Source organism: Mirounga angustirostris, unplaced genomic scaffold (genome assembly GCF_029215605.1).
Source record: "Mirounga angustirostris isolate CCGP_5_RB_7025 unplaced genomic scaffold, mMirAng1.0.hap1 SCAF_7, whole genome shotgun sequence".
NCBI lineage: Eukaryota > Metazoa > Chordata > Mammalia > Carnivora > Phocidae > Mirounga > Mirounga angustirostris.
In genome coordinates this window covers 100,271,699-100,290,474 of record NW_026991715.1, presented here as the reverse complement: position 1 = coordinate 100,290,474, position 18,776 = coordinate 100,271,699, and positions in this window count along the sequence as shown.

The following is an 18,776-nucleotide window of genomic DNA, read 5'->3' as shown; positions in this document are numbered from 1 at the left end:
TGATATAGTGTCCTTCCTCATCTCTTATTATAGTCTTTGGTTTAAAATCTAATTTGTCTGAAATAAGGATTGCCACCCCAGCTTTCTTTTGGTGTCCATTAGCATGGTAAATGGTTTTCCACCCCCTCACTTTCAATCTGTGGGTGTCTTTGGGTCTAAAATGAGTCTCTTGCAGACAGCATATCGATGGGTCTTGTTCTTTTATCCAATCTGATAGTCTGTGTCTTTTGATTGGGGCATTTTGCCCATTTACATTCAGGGTAACTATTGAAAGATATGAATTTAGTGCCATTGTATTGCCTGTAAGGTGACTGTTACTCTATATTGTCTGTGTTCCTTTCTGGTCTATGTTACTTTTAGGCTCTCTCTTTGCTTAGAGGACCCCTTTCAATATTTCTTGTAGGGCTGGTTTCATGTTTGCAAATTCCTTTAGTTTTTTTTTTGTCCTGGAAGTTTTTATCTCTCCTTCTATTTTCAATGACAGCCTAGCTGGATAGAGTATTCTTGGCTGCATATTTTTCTCATTTAGTGCTCTGAATATATCATGCCAGTCCTCTCTGGCTTGCCGGGCCTCTGTGGATAGGTCTGTTGCCAATCTAATGTTTCTACCATTGTAAGTTACAGATCTCTTGTCCCGAGCTGTTTTCAGGATTTTCTCTTTGTCTCTGAGACTCGTAACTTTTACTATTAGATGTCAGGGTGTTGACCTATTTGTATTTATTTTGAGGGGTGTTCTCTGTGCCTCCTGGATTTTGATGCCTGTTTCCTTCCCCAAATTAGGGAAGTTCTCTGCTATAATTTGCTCCAATATACCTTCTGCCCCACTCTCTCTTTCTTCTTCTGGGATCCCAATTATTCTAATATTGTTTCATCTTATGGTATCACTTATCTCTTGAATTCTGCCCTTGTGATCCAGTAGTTGTTTATCTCTCTTTTTTCTCAGCTTTTTTATTTTCCATCATTTGGTCTTCTATATCACTAATTCTCTCTTCTGCCTCATTTGTCCTAGCAGTTAGAGCCTCCATTTTTTATTGAACCTCATTAATAGCCTTTTTGATTTCGACTTGGTTAGATTTTAGTTCTTTTATTTCTCCAGAAAGGGTTTCTCTAATATCTTCCATGCTTTTTTTCAAGCCCAGCTAGTATCTTTAAAATCATCATTCTGAACTCTAGTTCCAACATCTTACTAATGTCCATGTTGATTAAGTCCTGGCAGTCGGTACTGCCTCTTGTTCTTTTTTTTGAGGTGATTTTTTCCATCTTGTCATTTTGTCCAGAGGAGAATAGATGACTGAGAGAACAAACTGTTAACAGGGTAACAACAACCCCAGAAAAATATACACTAAGCAAATCAGAGGACACCTTCCAGAAAATGGTCGCTTTTCTGTTCAGAGAGTTGCTGCTATTGTTTTCTTCAATCTCCTGTTGAGTTCTTAGGTGTTCAGAATGGTTTGATCCCTATCTAGCTGAATTCCTGTGACCAGACAAAATTTAGGTCTCCTACTCCTCCACCATCTTGCTCCTCCCACTTTTGAGTATGTTTCAAGATGATCTGGTAAGCAAGTTCATGTTATCCCTCTGCACATATATATTTATGGTCTGTTTATGTTATGAATAAACTCCCTTCTTCCTTTTTCGCCTCATTCCTTTCTTCCAACCTACTCACTTCACCTGCCTACTCACCTAGTTTCCTTTCTTCCTTCCTACATACTTCCCACATACTTCCCTGGAGATGGATTTTTCATGTCCTTTCATAGGAAGTATTTACATTTATCTTTGTCTAATGTCTAAGAATGTGAGGACTAAGGATTGCAACCCTAAATTTCTTTATTTTCTCTGGTTGGTAAATTACAGAATATAACCAACAAGTGACATACTGGATAATTTGTAAAATAGAATCAGCCTTCTTCCATAAATCTGAATATGTGTTCCTTAGAGATAACATTTGAAATATTCGCTCATCTCTTAGGTTATTGGCCACACATGCTATATAGCATATGTAATAATGTTAAAGCAGAATTAATAGGATATTCCTCTTGGAAGACTGAAGAGTATGACAGGGCATTTTTAGGATGACTGGGATAATTGGTAATTGGTAATTGCCTACTTTGACAATGTATTAAGCTCTTGATATACGTTAACTCTAACCTTACAGCAACTCTGGGCTGGTAGACGATGTGATCCATCTTATTGAGAAAAAAATGATCATCAAAAAATCAAGGATTAAATCCACATTCAATAGTAATAAACAGTAAGATAAGTATTAAAATGATTTTGTGAAAACTCCAGAGCCAATGGAATCAACTTTTTACCACCTACTTTTAATTTTTCTATCATTATATAAACATTATTTCTGTTTTTTACACCTGTAAGGGTTATTACAAAAATAAGATGAAAAAACTCTGAAGATATGATATCAATATTTTAGATGTCAATTTATTTCTTAATTTTTTTAAATGGAAATAATAATTTTCACACTTGTAGGAAATAAGTAGTCAATAAGAAGAGGTCAAAGATATTCCGATGTGTTGTCATTCAAAACTTAAGTAGTGCTTTTCAGATTGAAGTAAGCATCTATCACCAGCTGTGTGAGCTCAGGGGAAAAAAATATGTTGCAAGAGTTCATTATTTTTCTCCATTTCTAGCCACTGTCCCGATTCAGGTATAGCAGCACAGATGGTGTTGTGGTAAAGACACATAACACTGTCAGGAGCTGTAACATATGGCACAAATCTGGCATTCCACGTTCCCACAAGTTTCAAGGTTAAGACAGAAACTTGTCATTTTTTTGACATTCAATTAAGTTTTTCCTTTGTCTTTACATTAAAATATAAACGGATCTTTCATGAGATATTTTTCCCATAACTAACTCATTCCCATTACTTATTTTTTTATTTCATTAACATTGAGCCAATGATGTTTTGAATTATTTTAGTGTATCCTGTGTTATATGATCAGTATATTCTTAGAAGTTATTCCATTAGAAATTGAATTATAGTCAAATAGATTAAAGAAGCTTGAAAGAAGGGTCAATGTGTGATGCTTTTGCAGCCAAAGTTATACCTTCCTTCTCATATATGTAATTTTCATACATATGGTTTACTTCACATAAAAATGTGAATATACTTATTTTCATCAGTAAATTACAGATTTGTTTTATGGTGTATATATATATATATATGTGAAGATGTTCTTTCCTGGGAGTATAAATTACAAAATTTCATAGGACTATAATAATCTAAAAAATTATGTGATAAAAAAATTCTACTAAGGATAAAAAAGCAGTAAATACCAGGCAATGAAGGAAAAAATGTGGTATGACATGAAGCACACATAAAAATAAATCTAAAATAATGGGCTCTCCTTCTGGGATTTTTTCTTTGAAATTCAATAACTTATTCATGTTTGCTCTCATAGTCTTCATCTAGATGACCCTTCATCACACAGTACAGAACAATGAGCCATCTTTCAGTGTAAAAAACTAATTAGAGAAATTTAAAATATGTATATGAGTATAGAGGGTATGTAACTCAACATGCATGCTGAAGGGTATTGATTAGTGTGCTTTCCCATAAAAGGCTGAATAAATTTTCTCTTTTGGATGCACACCACTGGAGTAGAGGAATAGGATTAAGTTGTTTTCAGAAAGGTGTGTTTGGATTTCCAAAACATTGAACCACAAAGGCTAATGTTTATAAGGAGCTGAAAACTGTGTTATATTTAGGACTACATAAAATATCTTCTTAAATATCTCTGAATCAAGTTAGATTACTAGACAGATAGGATGTTTCCCAAATTCAGTTTCTCAAAGGAAATTAACAAAGTCAGCTATATTTTTGTGGACCAAATGGGAAATTTAAATGAGAGGATGGTGAGAATAACATGTATAGTGACACATCAGGTTCCAGAAAAATTTTGAATGGTGGAAATGATGGGAGCAAATCTAATACATTGAAACTGAAAGAATTTTCCATTACATTTCAAATAAACATGTATAAAAGTACAAGTGAAAACAATTGAGTCCTTTTATAGGAAGTAAACCTAGAATCAACAGTGTCAAGAGTGTAGCATGGGAGTGTGTGGGTGGCTCAGATGGTTAAGCGTCTGCCTTCCGCTTGGGTCATGATCCCAGGGTCCTGGGATCGAGCCCCGCATCGGGTTCCCTGCTGAGCAGGGAGCCTGCTTCTCCCTCTCCCTTCTCCCTCTGCCTGCCTGCCTACTTCTGATCTCTCTCTCTGTCAAAAATAAATAAAATCTTAAAAAAAAAAAAGTGTAGCATGGCCACCAAGAAATTGATTGTAGTTCACATTAATAGAACTATTATATTCAGAAAATGGCCTTAATAGGCATTGCATAATTGGGTTTTATTACTTCTCCAGCCTTATTTTTCACCATTCATTTAGCTTGCACTCCAGAATCCAGTCATAGTGAGTTTTGCTTAGTTTCTCAAAGGCAATGTGCTTTCTTACTTCAGTGGTGGAAAATCATTCTTGACTTGATGCCTCAGATTTCACCCTAGAGACCCCATGATCAAATTAGTTGTCTTCGTGCATTCCTGCTGCACTCCATACTTAGTATTTAGTAATTCTATTCTGATCACACTGCCATGAAATTTTGCCTGCCTTACTTGATTCCCCCCATTAGACATTAAGCTCTATGGAGACAGAGCCATGTTTATTTTGTGATCACCATTGCATCTTCTATGCCTAACAGAGTATCTGGAACACATGTATCTATTGAATAAGAGTATTCAAATAAGGAAAGAGATTGTTCAATCCATTGTACCTGTGCAGAGAACTGCAAAATAAAGTGCTCTACTTTGGAATGTCACATGTACATTATCTGGCTAAATAATGTACCCAGAGGAGAAGCTACCAGTAGGGAGAGGGGAGAATATTCTATCTAAGACAGAATAGTTATCTTCAATAAGAAGAGAACCACTAGATAGGCTATAGTATTTTTTTTTTTTTTTTTTTTAACCATAGAAGGACAATTATACATGTTGCCTGCAGCACCAGAAGACATAACTAATCTTGACGGATGGAAGTAATACAGATATTAGTTCTACTTCATCATAAGAAAACATTATCTGATGATTAGCTCTGTTAGAAAATGGAATGGGCTCTTCTGGCATAAGTTGTTTGTCATTGGAATTTCCACTTCTGTGGGAAGAATAGAAATTTGTAAGTTCATGAATTATAAAAGGAGTAAGACCACATGGTTTTGTAGGGGAGGAAAACTCATTTTCCCTCTACCCTTCTAGATTCTTGGCTGAGACACCACACCCCCTCGTAATAAAAGATTAGCAAGAGAAAAACAAACAGAAGTATGATAACATGTATATCTCCTGTATAAATGGGAGATACCCAGGAATAGTGAGTAACTTCAGGGAATAGCCCAAGCCATCTCCTTAAATACCATCTGCAGGGAGAGACATAAGAAGTTGAGGAGTGCAGAGCCTGTTATGGGAGGTTATTAGGCATAGCACAATAAATGGAGAGTATGGTTATTATGCAAATTTAAGTCCTTGCCTTCTCCATTAATGCAAATTTGTAGAGATTTTAGTCATCCTCTTCCTGGTTCAGAGAGGGAAATAGCCTTATAAATGGAGATTTTGCCTGTAAAGATACATGTTTCTTACAAAAAGGTGACTTCTCATTTTCAGAGCTTCTTCTGTTTTTTGAATATAATCAGCCTAAAATAATCCTTATGCCAAAGAGGCCTATCTTAGGGTAGCAAATTCTGTTCCCCTTCAGTTTTGAAGACAGATTTAAGATTACATGGGATTATGTGGAGGAAGAAGGCTAAAGAAAAAAAAAATGAAGCAAAATATGTTGGAATGATAAACAATTTTTAGCTGCTGTTTTCTTTTGAGGTGACATTCACCAGCACTTACTGCGGTCCAGACACTGTGCAGAAGCCTTACGATGACACTTTGTCACTGTTTCTAATAGGAGATATTTATAACTACCAATCTTGGGAATAGTTGATTTTCCAATTATTATATGTCTATCTATACTTACATATAATTTTGTGTTTTATTTGGATACTTCACATTAAATTAAAAGGTATTTATTTAATAAATACTTACATGATGTTGTATGTCAGAAACAATTCTATGTCTTTTATTTTTTTATTTTTTTATTTTTTTTTAAAGATTTTATTTATTTATTTGAGAGAGAGAATGAGAGAGAGAGAGAGCGCACGAGGGTCAGAGGGAGAAGCAGACTCCCTGCCAAGCAGGGAGCCCGATGCGGGACTCGATCCAGGGACTCCAGGATCATGACCTGAGCCGAAGGCAGTCGCTCAACCAACTGAGCCACCCAGGCGCCCAATTCTATGTCTTTTATAAATAAGAAATGATTTAACCCACATGGTGGGCACTGTGTTTATTCCTAATTTGCAATTAAGAAAACTGAACCACAAAGAGGGTAATAACTTCCCCAGTGTCACATGTAGTAACTCAAGGCACTTGGAATCATCTGAAGAAACACCTCTGACCAAATGGCTAGGAGACACTCTAATATATTCATTTTAATTACTGCAGACTATTCTCTTGTATGAACATACTAATATAAGTGTTTGAAAATTGTTATTTTCAAAATTTTTGTGCTATTTTAGGAGCACTTTTTATAAGCAGTATATCATTCCATTTTGAAAACTTACCCAGTCTCATTCTATCTTTTAATTAGTGAGTTTAATCTGTTTACATTTATTTTCTTAATAGGTGTTTTGAGTGTATTTCTTTAGTCTTACCTTGTATTTTCTATTTACACTCTTAATTTCTTGGCCTTTTTTTTCCCTCTTCCTTTTCTGCCTTTTGTTAAATTGAAGATTTCCCTATTCTCCCATACACATATTATTTTCTTCTCTCTGCAGCTTTAAAAAATATAGATTATATATTTCAATGATAACTTTAAAGTGTTAAAGTTCATGCTTAATATATTGATATATTTTCATCTAACAAACTTTATGATCATGCAATATTTCTATCTCTTCTTCATAAGGACTTCAGTATGTGTTAACTATTTATTAACTATTTCTAACAACTTATTGCTTATTTTTTTCCTTAAGCACTACACACATGCACACACAAATATCATGTAAAGATTATTAGTTACTGAATACATACATATATTCTAAAATTTTCTATGTTCACCATTATACTTTTACCAATGCCTTTCCTCTGTTCACACTTTTCTTTTAGTTAAAATCTGTGCTCTAATTATTCATTTACTGAGAATTTATGTGGTGAACTCTTAATCTTTGTATGAATGGTTTAGCTAGAAATAATATTTTAGATTGATAATTATTTCATCTTAAGATTATAAAGGTATTTATTTAATCTATTTCTTTTTTATTTATTTATTCATTTATTTTTATTTTATTATGTTAATCACCATACATTACATCATTATTTTTTTTACTGTTTTTTTAAATTATTATGTTATGTTAATCACCATACATTACATCATTAGTTTTTGAGGTAGTGTTCCATGATTCATTGTTTGCATATAATACCCAGTGCTCCATGCAGTATGTGCCCTCTTTAATATCCATCACCAGGCTAACCTATCCCCCTACCCCCCTCCCCTCTAGAACCCTCAGTTTGTTTTTCAGAGTCCATAGTCTCTCATGGTTCATCTCCCCCTCTGATTTCTGCCCCCCTTCATTTTTCCCTTCCTGCTATCTTCTTCTTCTTCTTCTTTTTTTTTTTAACATATAATGTATTATTTGTTTCAGGGGTACAGGTCTGTGATTCAACAGTCTTACACAATACACAGCATTCACCATTGCACATACACTCCCCAATGTCCATCACCCAGCCACCCCATCCGCCCACCCCCCACCACTCCAGCAACCCTCAGTTTGTTTCCTGAGATTAAGAATTCCTCATATCAGTGAGATCATATGATACGTCTTTCTCTGATTGACTTATTTCGCTCAGCATAATACCCTCCAGTTCTATCCACGTCATTGCAAATGGCAAGATTTCTATTTCTATTGATAGGATATTTTCCTTTGTTTTTGTTTGGTTGTTTGTTTTGTTTTTTTGTTTTGTTTTATTTTGTTTTTGTTTTTTTCCTTCCCAGGTAATGTCATTTGTTTCTGGCTTTTAAGATTTTCAAATTATCACTGATGTGTGCAGTTTCTCTATCACGGTTAGGTGCACATTTTTATTTGTATTGTTCAGTACTTGGAGTGCCTTCTGAATCAGAAGCTACATGCCATTCCTTCATTCTGAAAAATTATTGCCATTTATTTTTTTCAAATATGACTTCCAGTCCATTCCCTTTATTTTATTTTTCTGAAACACTATAGATATATGCTGGAGCCTCCATTGTGTACTTTGTATTTCTTAAAATCTTTTAAATAATATTAACTACTTATGTTTTGGGATGGTATCCTAAGTAAATTCCTCAATACATTTTCTTTTTTTCTTTTTTAAGATTATTTATTTGAGAGAGAGAGAGTGTGTGTGAGTGGGAGGAGGGGCAAAGGGACAGAATCTTCAAACAGATCCCCACTGAGTGTGGAGCCCCACATGGGGCTCAATCTCATGACCCATGAGATCATGACTCATGAGATCACGACCTGAGCCAAAACCAGGAGTCAGTTGCTAAACTGACAGCCTCCCAGGTGCCCCCTCAATACCATTTTCAAATTCAGGAGGTCTTTCCTCAACTGCATCAACCATTTAGTTTACTGAGGTGGTTGTTTTTTTAGTGATACATGCTTCTTTATTAAGATTTCTTATGGGTCCCTTTTCTATCCACTTGCTTTCTTTTATCTCTGTTTATTTTGCTGTTTAATAGCTGATATAATTGTTATTTGTCTCTTTGAGGATTGTAAGCTGTTATTAATGTGCTTTACAGTTTTATTCATATAATAATTTCATCTTGGGTAACTTTAAGCTCTGATTGGTGATTCTGAGAACTATTTTTCTTAGTTTTATGTTTCTTCATCTGTTTTGGAACTTTGGTTTTGAGTAGGAGTTTCTTTTTCTCTTTCTTTCTTTCTTTCTTTCTTTCTTTCTTTCTTTCTTTCTTTCTTTCTTTCTTTCTTTCTTTCTCTTTCCTCTCTCTCTCTTTCTCTCTTTTTTTTCTTTCTCTTTCTGTATCTTTTCCCTTTCATACTAATCAGTGTGGTCGTTACCTCTGTCTTGCCCTTGAGTGCTTATTCAGGTCCTGGGCCTTAGAGTAACAGTTTGGTGCTCTCACTCATAAGCAAGGAACATAAATGACCACCCAAACAAGTAGGGAACTTGGTTCATTTCTTATTTATGAAGGTGTATCCTCCTGCTTTCATAATTTCACAAATTCATATAAATGACAGCCCTGGGGAACAGATTTTTTTTTTTCTTTTTAGTCTTCTATAATAGTAGGAGCCCTGGCATCTAATCTCTGCTTTAAGTATTAGGTCTGGCTCTATAAATCCATTTAATGGGAGCATTTTTAATTCCAATGGCCACAGAAAAATTGACCTCTTCTTACTGCTTGATTTTGAAGTTTAATCCCAAAAGACCACAGGTTGTAGTCCTACTCATTACCTGTCCAGTTTGTGAGGCCTACTATATACTTACAGTTTTTTCCTTTTCTATCTTATGTGTAAATATTATGTGATTGGTGTGATTTTACTGTCTTCTTGACAATAATTCTTCTAATTCATTAATTGGTCATCTGTGTTTGCTTCTGTTTATGATTGTGGAGGCATTGTACTTATTTCAGGATATTGATTAAAAGAGCAGAACTGGACTTAAAACATAGTAACACAGTATTGCTCATGGAAAGTCAAATGCATATATACTATACAGAAGATTGTATGGAGAAAAGTAGGGAGGAAACAGTCTTTTATGGTATACCCAGGGACATCAGTGAACTGAGCTTAAAAGGATTATGGTTTGACAATCATTTGTAGGGTTATATAAGCGGGACTGAGTTTCAGCACAACAACATCGTCTGTAATAAGAAATTAGTGTTGTTGATATGAATACCATTGGTATTGTTGTTTTGTTTGTATTTAGTTTGTAAATCTTTGGCTACATATGTGCACAAGAGTCCTACATATATAGACTTTAACCTCACTCTGGAAATGATCTTAATTATTCAATATAATAAATACAATGTGAAATAAATATATACATTTCCTTTTAAAGGGAAAAACTTCAACTTTAAGTAACATTAAATTCTATGATCTCATCCTTCTAATAATTATGTGAGGTAGACTCAACATTGATCTTGTTTCCCACATTCAGGTGAGGAAATATACCAAGTGATTGTCACAAGGTCAAATAACTAGTAAGCCACGATATAAATTTGTTTGCAGAACTCTTACACTTAAGGACTGAGAAATGTGCACAGACACACGGGGAGATAGGGAAAAGAAGGATCCATTTGTCAGGGAATGACTTAATTTCATCAAAGCTTTAGCACTTGCCCAGCTCACAATTTTCTCCAAAGTTCTAGTATACATTGGATTTAAAGATAAACAAAGCCTGGGCTTCCCACTGCACATGATCAAAACCTGAGAGAGAGGGAAATGTAAGTCCTGTAAAAAAGAATTAAAAAAGAATTTACAAGATACAGAAAATCATTAGATAATCAGTCACTCAGAATACATATCATGGTCTATATTGTCTATATTGTATACTTCCCCACCTTTCTTCTGGGACCAAATGTTTTTAGGTACAGACAAGTTTTCAATATTTTTGAGAAAAACCTTAGCAGTGGGAAAACATTTTAAATGTGACTCTGCCTGTGTGTTTTTGAAATGGTTTAAACAAAGGAGAGAATGATTTTCAGGTTTTCCAAAATTAGGTAGTTGAAAAACTACTGTAGAAAATTTTAGGATGATGGCAATATTGTTTGAGTAGAAAATTAAAATTTCATGGTATAATATTATTACCCTTTTACCCATTAGGTTTCGACTGCTGTAGCCAATTTAAAATATAACTTTTCTTTTTGGAGCTAAAAACAATTCCTATCTTATTTCAAATGAATTATTTGTCACACTTACAAGATCATTTCACAGGGGGAAGAAAACGTTCCTTGTTGCCATCCCTGTTCCTTTTTAACTGAAGGAAATGATGTACTTTTTAAAAGTTCTGTTAAGAACTCTTCAGTGATAATTAATATTTGATGTTTAAGACAAATTAAATGCATAATATTTTAATATGTAAGATCTTGTGAAAAAAGGAGAGAAACAATTTGATATAGACATATTGCATCTTGTATATAACTGTATTTCAAATCTTTGGTGATAAGCTTAATTTCAATTTCACAAAGCATCTCTTTTTTATTATCATTAGGGAAAGTCATAAGCCCAGAATTTTGGCTAGATGGCCTTTACCTCAGATTTTAAATAATTGTTGCTACAAAAAGATAAATTAATAGCTATTCAAATTCAAATAAAAATTAAATAAACAATATATAGTTGAGCATTAAAATTTTAGTGAAAGCACTTGTCAAAAGATTAAAAAAATTGTAGAATGATTATTCACAATATCTTATATTCTACTGGTGATTTAAAAATCAGAAATAAAAATGTTAAATTAATAGTGGAAAATAGCACATGTCCAGCACTCAAAATTTTTCAGTAGTAGAGGCAACAAATTATTGTATAAATAGTATGACATATATTCAGAGCCATTACTCGTAAGCCTAAGTTAAAAATAGTCGCCCTGCTCACTGCCACCTCTTAAGTCAGTAGGAATGTACTGAATATCATATTGCTTAGACATTTAAACTGTATCTGCCAGACAGCCCCCTGAATTCAAAATGAGACAAAGTCTTTGTACAGTTCACCCTTAAACAATGTGGTGGTTAGGGGGTGGACAGCTTCCACCTTGGGTGTACATTGAAAAATTTGCATGTAACTTTTGACGCCTCCAAAACTGAACTACTAATAGCCTACTATTTACCAGAAGAATTACTGATAACGTAAACAGTTGGTTGGCACATATTTTGTATGATATACATATTGTATACTATATCCTTACAATAAGGTAAGCTAGAGTAAATAAAATGTTATAAGAAAATCATAAGGGAGAGAAAATACACTTAAAGCACTGTACTGTATTTACTGAAAAGTATTTGTACAAGTGGACCTGCACAGTTCAAACCCATGTTGTTCAAAGGTCAACTGTATTCTTTTTTTTTTTTTTTTTTTTTGCATGGGTGTGAGGTGGGGGGATTAAATATGAGCACCAGAGCTAAGAAATATTCATGATATAAAAAAATGTGATTGGTAAGATAAGAAGTCAATGGCTTCAACATAGGTATTATGTTGGTATTATACTGACTATATGTTCAGTTCAGTCCGGACCTATATCATTTGTTTTTAAGTTACTTTATGATGTTGACCAATATTAAAAAACCTCTAACAAAATATAAGAAAATTGTAAAGGATCAATTATATTTGGCATACTAAATTTAATATGACAGAAAATACTTAAAAAGTTGATAAAAGAACCTTTTCTTTAGCATATAATATTTAAAATTTTTATGGATAATTAGTATGTGCCAACTTTTTAATAAATGCTCTATATGCACTGACTCAATTTATTCCACATATAGTAGGTTACATGTATTTTCATTTTTATATGAGTTAACAAAAATAAATAAACCACAACACACTTCCTGATAATTTTGTTATTAGGTTTATTGGTAATAAGAATCAAAGAAGTTTTGGGAGGGCATCCATTATCAACCACAATGCAAACTCCAAAATAGAAGTTCTTCTTTTTTTAAATTTATTTGTTTATTTTTAAATTTTTATTGTTATGTTAATCACCATACATTACATCATTAGTTTGATGTAGTGTTCCATGATTTATTGTTTGTGTATAACACCCAGTGCTCCATGCAGAACGTGCCCTCTTTAATACCCATCACCAGGCTAACCCATCCCCCCACCCCCTCCCCTCTAGAACCATCAGTTTGTTTCTCAGAGTCCATCATCTCTCATGGTTCGTCTCCCTCTCCATTTTCCCCCCCTTCATTCTTCCTCCTCCTATCTTCTTCTTCTTCTTCTTTTTTGTTTTTTTTAACATATATTGTATTATTTGTTTCAGAGGTACAGATCTGTGATTCATAAAATCAGTATATTTAAGGGTTAGTGACCCAGCATAGCAAACCCTAAATATGCAGAAGGGTGAAGTGACCTCCAATGAGTCGTGACCTCCAGAGAATTTTGACTCTCTCTCTCTTTTATAAGATTTATTTATTTGTTTTAGAGAGAGAGAGAGAGCATGAGCAGGAGGGGCAGAGGGAGAGGGAGAGAGAATCTCAAGCAGACTCCATGCTGAAGTTGAAGCCCAGCAAAGGGCTTGATCTCACACCCTGAGACCATGATCTGAGCTGAAACCAAGTCGGACACTTAACCTACCAAGTCACCCAGGTACCCCGAGAATTTAACCCTCTTATTCAATATTTGTTTTGGGGGTTCTTTTATTTAAGACTTTATACACACACATACACACAGACACTCAATTTTAGGAGAATAATAAGAAAATTTCTGTTGCTTTTACTAAATATTTACTAAATATTTAACATTAGTAATATATAAATACTAGATACTATCCTATATATGCTATAAATTATGTTATATTTATATATACATAATTGAACTATATAGTTCAATATAATTGAAAACAATTTCATGGATATTTAACATGTGCCCTCATTTTTCTAAATGCATTGAAGGTATTAACTCAATTTACCCCATATAAAGTAGATAGCATGCGATTTCATTTTTAACAATGAAGGAAGAGAATCATAAACTTGGTGTAATTTTGAGAAGTCAGAGCCTATGCCCCTAATGTATATTGACATACATGAATATAAGTATGTATAAATACAATTAGAGTACATCATGAACACACTCTGTTTTTCCTCTTAAATAATTCATCCCTTGAAAGTGGGTCTTCCTCTCCGAGATTCCACATCACTATCTCTTCATCTTGCAGTTCTTTCCGGCTTTTCCTCTTAACCCTCCCACAGCTCCTTCTCAGGCTCCTTTTATTTAAATATTGTGGTCATCAGAAATCTATCATTCACCCTTTGTCATTTGGTTCTATATATAGTTCTTATGTAGTCTGTGGTCTTCATGTATCTAAGATTAATAAATCTATATCATCAATCTCTAGTTCTTTTTAAAAAGTACATTAATGAGCTTTTATTTTTTTTCTAGGTTTATTGAGATATAATTGACTTATACCATTGTATAAATTTAAGGTGTACAACATGATAATTTGAAAACATATATACTGCAAAATGATTATCACAGTAGGATTAGTTAACATCTCTATCACCTCACATAATTGCCAATTTTTTCTGTGGTGAGACCATTTGTTCTCTGAGCAACTTTCAAGTATATAATACAGTACTGTTAAGCATAAGCCCACGCTATGCATTAGATCCCCAGAATGTATTCATTTTATAACTGGAAGTCTGTACAATTTGACTGACATCTCCCCTTTTGCAACACCTCTCAGCCTCTGGCAACCACCATTCTACATTCTGTTTCTATGAGTTCGGATCCTTTAGATTTCACATGTCAGTGATACCATACAGATTTTTCTTTTTCTGATTTATTTCACTTAGTGTAATGCCCTCAAGGTCTATCCATGTTGTTGCCAGTGGCTGGGTTTCCTTCTTTCTCATGGCTGAATAATGTTACTATTAATATCACATATGATATTAATACGAATATTATATATCTATAGACTATATACAGATATATATATCTGTATATAGTCATATCTGTATATAGTCACATCTTTATCCATTTACTCACAGATGTTCACTTACGTTGTTTCTGTATCTTGGCTATTGGGAATAATGTTATAATGAACATGGAAGTGCAGATAACTTTTTAACGTCCTGATTTGAATTCTTTTAGATATATACCCAACTGTGGGATTGTTGGGTAATATGATAGTTCTATTTTTATTTTTTTGAAAAATCTCCATGTATTTACATAGTGGCTGTACCAATTACATTCCCACCAACCATGTATATGGATTCCCTTTTCTTAATATCCTCACCAACATTTATCTTTTGTCTTTTTGATAATAACCATCTTAACAGGTGCAAGTGATATCTCATTATGGTTTTTCTTTGCATTTCCCTTATGATTACTAATGTGAACATCTTTTGATGTACCTATTTCTCATTTGTATGTCTTCCTTGGAAAAATGTCTACTTAGTTTCCTGCCCATTTTTAAATCAGATTTTTTTTTTTTTTGCTATTGAGTTGTATGAGTTCTCTTTATATTTTGAATATTAACTCCTTATCAGATATATGATTTGCAAATATTTTCTTCCATTCTGTCATACGTTGCTGTTTTTGTTTTGTTGACTGTTTCTTTTGCTGTACAGAGATTTTTAGTTTGATGTAGTCCCAGTTACTTTTTTTACTACTTGATGTAGTCCAAATTACTATTACTTATGCTTTTGGTGTCATATTCAAATAATTTTTGCCAAGACCAATGTCAAGGAGATTTCTCCATATGTTTTTTTCTTGGAGTTGTACAGTTCAAGGTCTTATGTTTAAGTCCTCATTCCAGTTTGAGTTCATTTTTGTGATTGGGGTTAAGATTGCCATCCAATTTCATTCTTTTGCATGTGAATATCAGTTTCCCTGCATCATTTATCCAAGAGACTATCGTTTACTCATTGTATATTCTTGATTCCCTTGTCAAATACTAATTGACCATATATACAATGGTTAATTTCTGGGCTCTTGATTCTATTACACTTGTCTGTTTTTATGCCAGTATACCATACCATATCATACATATTGTTTTGATTCCTACAGCTTTGTAATATAGTTTTAAATTGGGAAATATGATGACTCAGCTTTGTTTTTTTCTCAGGATTGCTTTGAGAATTCAGGGACTTTTGCAGCTCCATACAAATTTTAGGTGTTTTTTATTGTGAAAAATACCATTGGAATTTTGATAGGGATTGCATTGAATCTGTAGATGGCTTTGGGTAGTATGGACATTTTAACAATATTAATTTTTCTGATCCCTAAAAATGATATCTTTTCATTTTTTGTATCATCTTCAAATTTCTTTCATCAAATTCTTATGGTTTTCAGTATATAATTTTTTTACCCCTTTGGTTAAATGTATCCCTAAGTATTTTATTGTGTTTTTTTATGTTATTACAAAGGAGATCGTTTTCTTGTTTTCTTTTTTTGGTTAATTTGTTACTTTGTTGTTAGTGTAGAGAAATGCAACTGGTTCTTCTCTATTGATTTTGTATCCTGCAAACGTACGTAATTTGTTACTTAGTTCTAACAGTTTTTTTTGGTGGAGTCTTTTGGATTTTCTCTGTATATGATCATATCATCTGCAAATAGAGATATTTTTACTTTTTCCTTTCCAATTTGGATGTCTACTTTTTCTTTTTCTTACCTGATTTGTGTGATGAGGGCTTTCAGTACTATGTTGAATGGGAATGGTGCAAGTAGACACCCTTGTCTTATTCCTGATCTTAGAGGAAAAATTGTCAACCTATCACCATTGAGAATGATGTCACTGTGAGGTTGTCTTATATAGCCTTTATTGTGTTAAGATACATTCCTTCTGTATACAATTTGTTGAGGATTTTTATCATGAAAGGATGTGGTATTTTGTCAAATGTTTTTACTGTATCATATGATTTCTAGTTTTCATTCTGTTTATATGGTGTATCATATTTATTTATTTATATATGGTGAACCATCCTTGCATTACTGGGATAAATCCCACTTGATCATGGTGTATGATCCTTTTAATGTGCTGCTAAATTCAGTTTACTAATATTTTGTTGAGAATTTTGCATCTACATTTATCAGCGTTAGTGGCCTCTAGTTTTCTTGTAGTGTACTTAACGGGCTTTGGTATGAGATTAATGCTTGTCTCGTAAAATCAGTTTAGGAGTGTCCTTTCCTTTCATCTTCTGGAAAGAATTTGAGAAGATTGGTATTAATTCTTTAAATATTTGGTATAATTCACCAGGGAAACCATCTTGTCCTTGGCTTTTCTTTGTTGGGAGGTTTTTTTTATTGCTAGTTCAGTCTCTTTACATGTTATTGCTCTCTTCAGATTTTGTATTTTTTCATGATTCAGTCTTGGTAGATTTTATATTTCTAGGAATTTGTCCATTTCTTCATATTATTCAATCTGTTGGCATAAAATTGTCCTCAGTAGTCTCTTAGTCTCTTTGTGTTACTGTGGTATCATTCATAATGTCTCCTTTTCCATTTCTGATTTTACTTATTTTAGTCTTATGTCTTTTTTCTTTGGTTAGTCTAGATTAAGTTTTACCAATTTTATCTTTTAAAAAACTGGCTTTTAGTTTAATTGATACTTTCTATTTTCTGATCTTTTTTTGCTTACTTTTTTTTTTGATCTTTGTTATTTCCCTCCTTTTGCTAATTTTGGACTTAGTTTTTTGTTTTGTTTTGTTTTGTTTTGTGTTTTTCTCCTGATGTGTTGAGGTATAAAGATTTGAGATCTTTTTTTTTTTTTTCTTAATGTAGATATTTATCTATAAACTTCCCTTTTAGAACTGCTTTTGCTGGGGGCCCCTGGGTGGCTCAGTTGTTAAGCATCTGCCTTCGGCTCAGGTCATGGTCCCAGGGTCCTGGGATCGAGCCCCGCATCGGGCTCCCTGCTCCGTGGGAAGCCTGCTTCTTCCTCTCCCACTCCCCTGCTTGTGTTCCCTCTCTCGCTGTGTCTCTCTCTGTCAAATAAATAAATAAAATCTTTAAAAAAAAAATAGAACTGCTTTTGCTGTATCTTGTAAGTCTTGGTGTGCTTTATTTCTGTTTTCATTTCTCTCAAGATATTTTTTTGGTTTCTTGTTTGAGCTCTTCTTTGACCTACAGCATGTTAAGGAGTGTATTGTTTAATTTCTACATATCTGTGAATTTTTCAGTTTTCCTCCTGTTAATTGATTTCCAGTTTCATACCATTGTGGTTTGGAAAGATACTTACATGATTCAATTTTCTTAAATTTGCTAAGACTTGTTTTGTGACCTATCATATGATATATCCTGGAGAATATTCCATGTGCTCTTGAAAGAATATGTATTCTGCTGCTGTTGGATGGAATGTTCTGTATATATTTGTTAGGTCCATTTGGTCACAGGTATAGTTCAAGTCTAACTTTTCCTTATTGATTTTCTGTCTGGATGATTTATCCATTGTTGAAAGTGGAGTATTGAAAATCCCTGCTGTTATTGTTCTGTTGTCTCTTTTTCCCTTTAGATCTTTTAGTATTTGATTAATATATTTAGGTGCTCTGATGTTGGGTACATATGCATTTTTTATTGTTATATCTTTTTGATAAATTGATACCTTTATCATTATATAATAACCTTCTGTTTCTTATTACAGTTTTTGGCTTAAAATCTATTTTGCCAGATATAAGTATAGCTAACACAGCTTGCTTTTGTTTTCCATTTGCATGGAATATCTTTGTCCAACCCTTCACTTTGAGCTTATGTATGTTCTCAAAGTTGAATTCTCTTGGCAGCATATAGCTGGGTCTGATTTTTTTTTTTTTAATCCATCACTCTGTGTCTTTTGATTGGAGAAGTTAGGCCATTTATATTAAGGGTAGTTACTGATGCGTAAGAACTTCCTGATGCGTCTTTTTAATAGTTTTCTGGCCTTTTCATTGTTCCTTTGTTCTTTTCTCCCTCTTTGTTGTCTTCATTTGTGAATTGATGATTTTCTGTAGTGGTATGCTTCCTTCTCTTTTCCTTCAGTGTATCTGCTG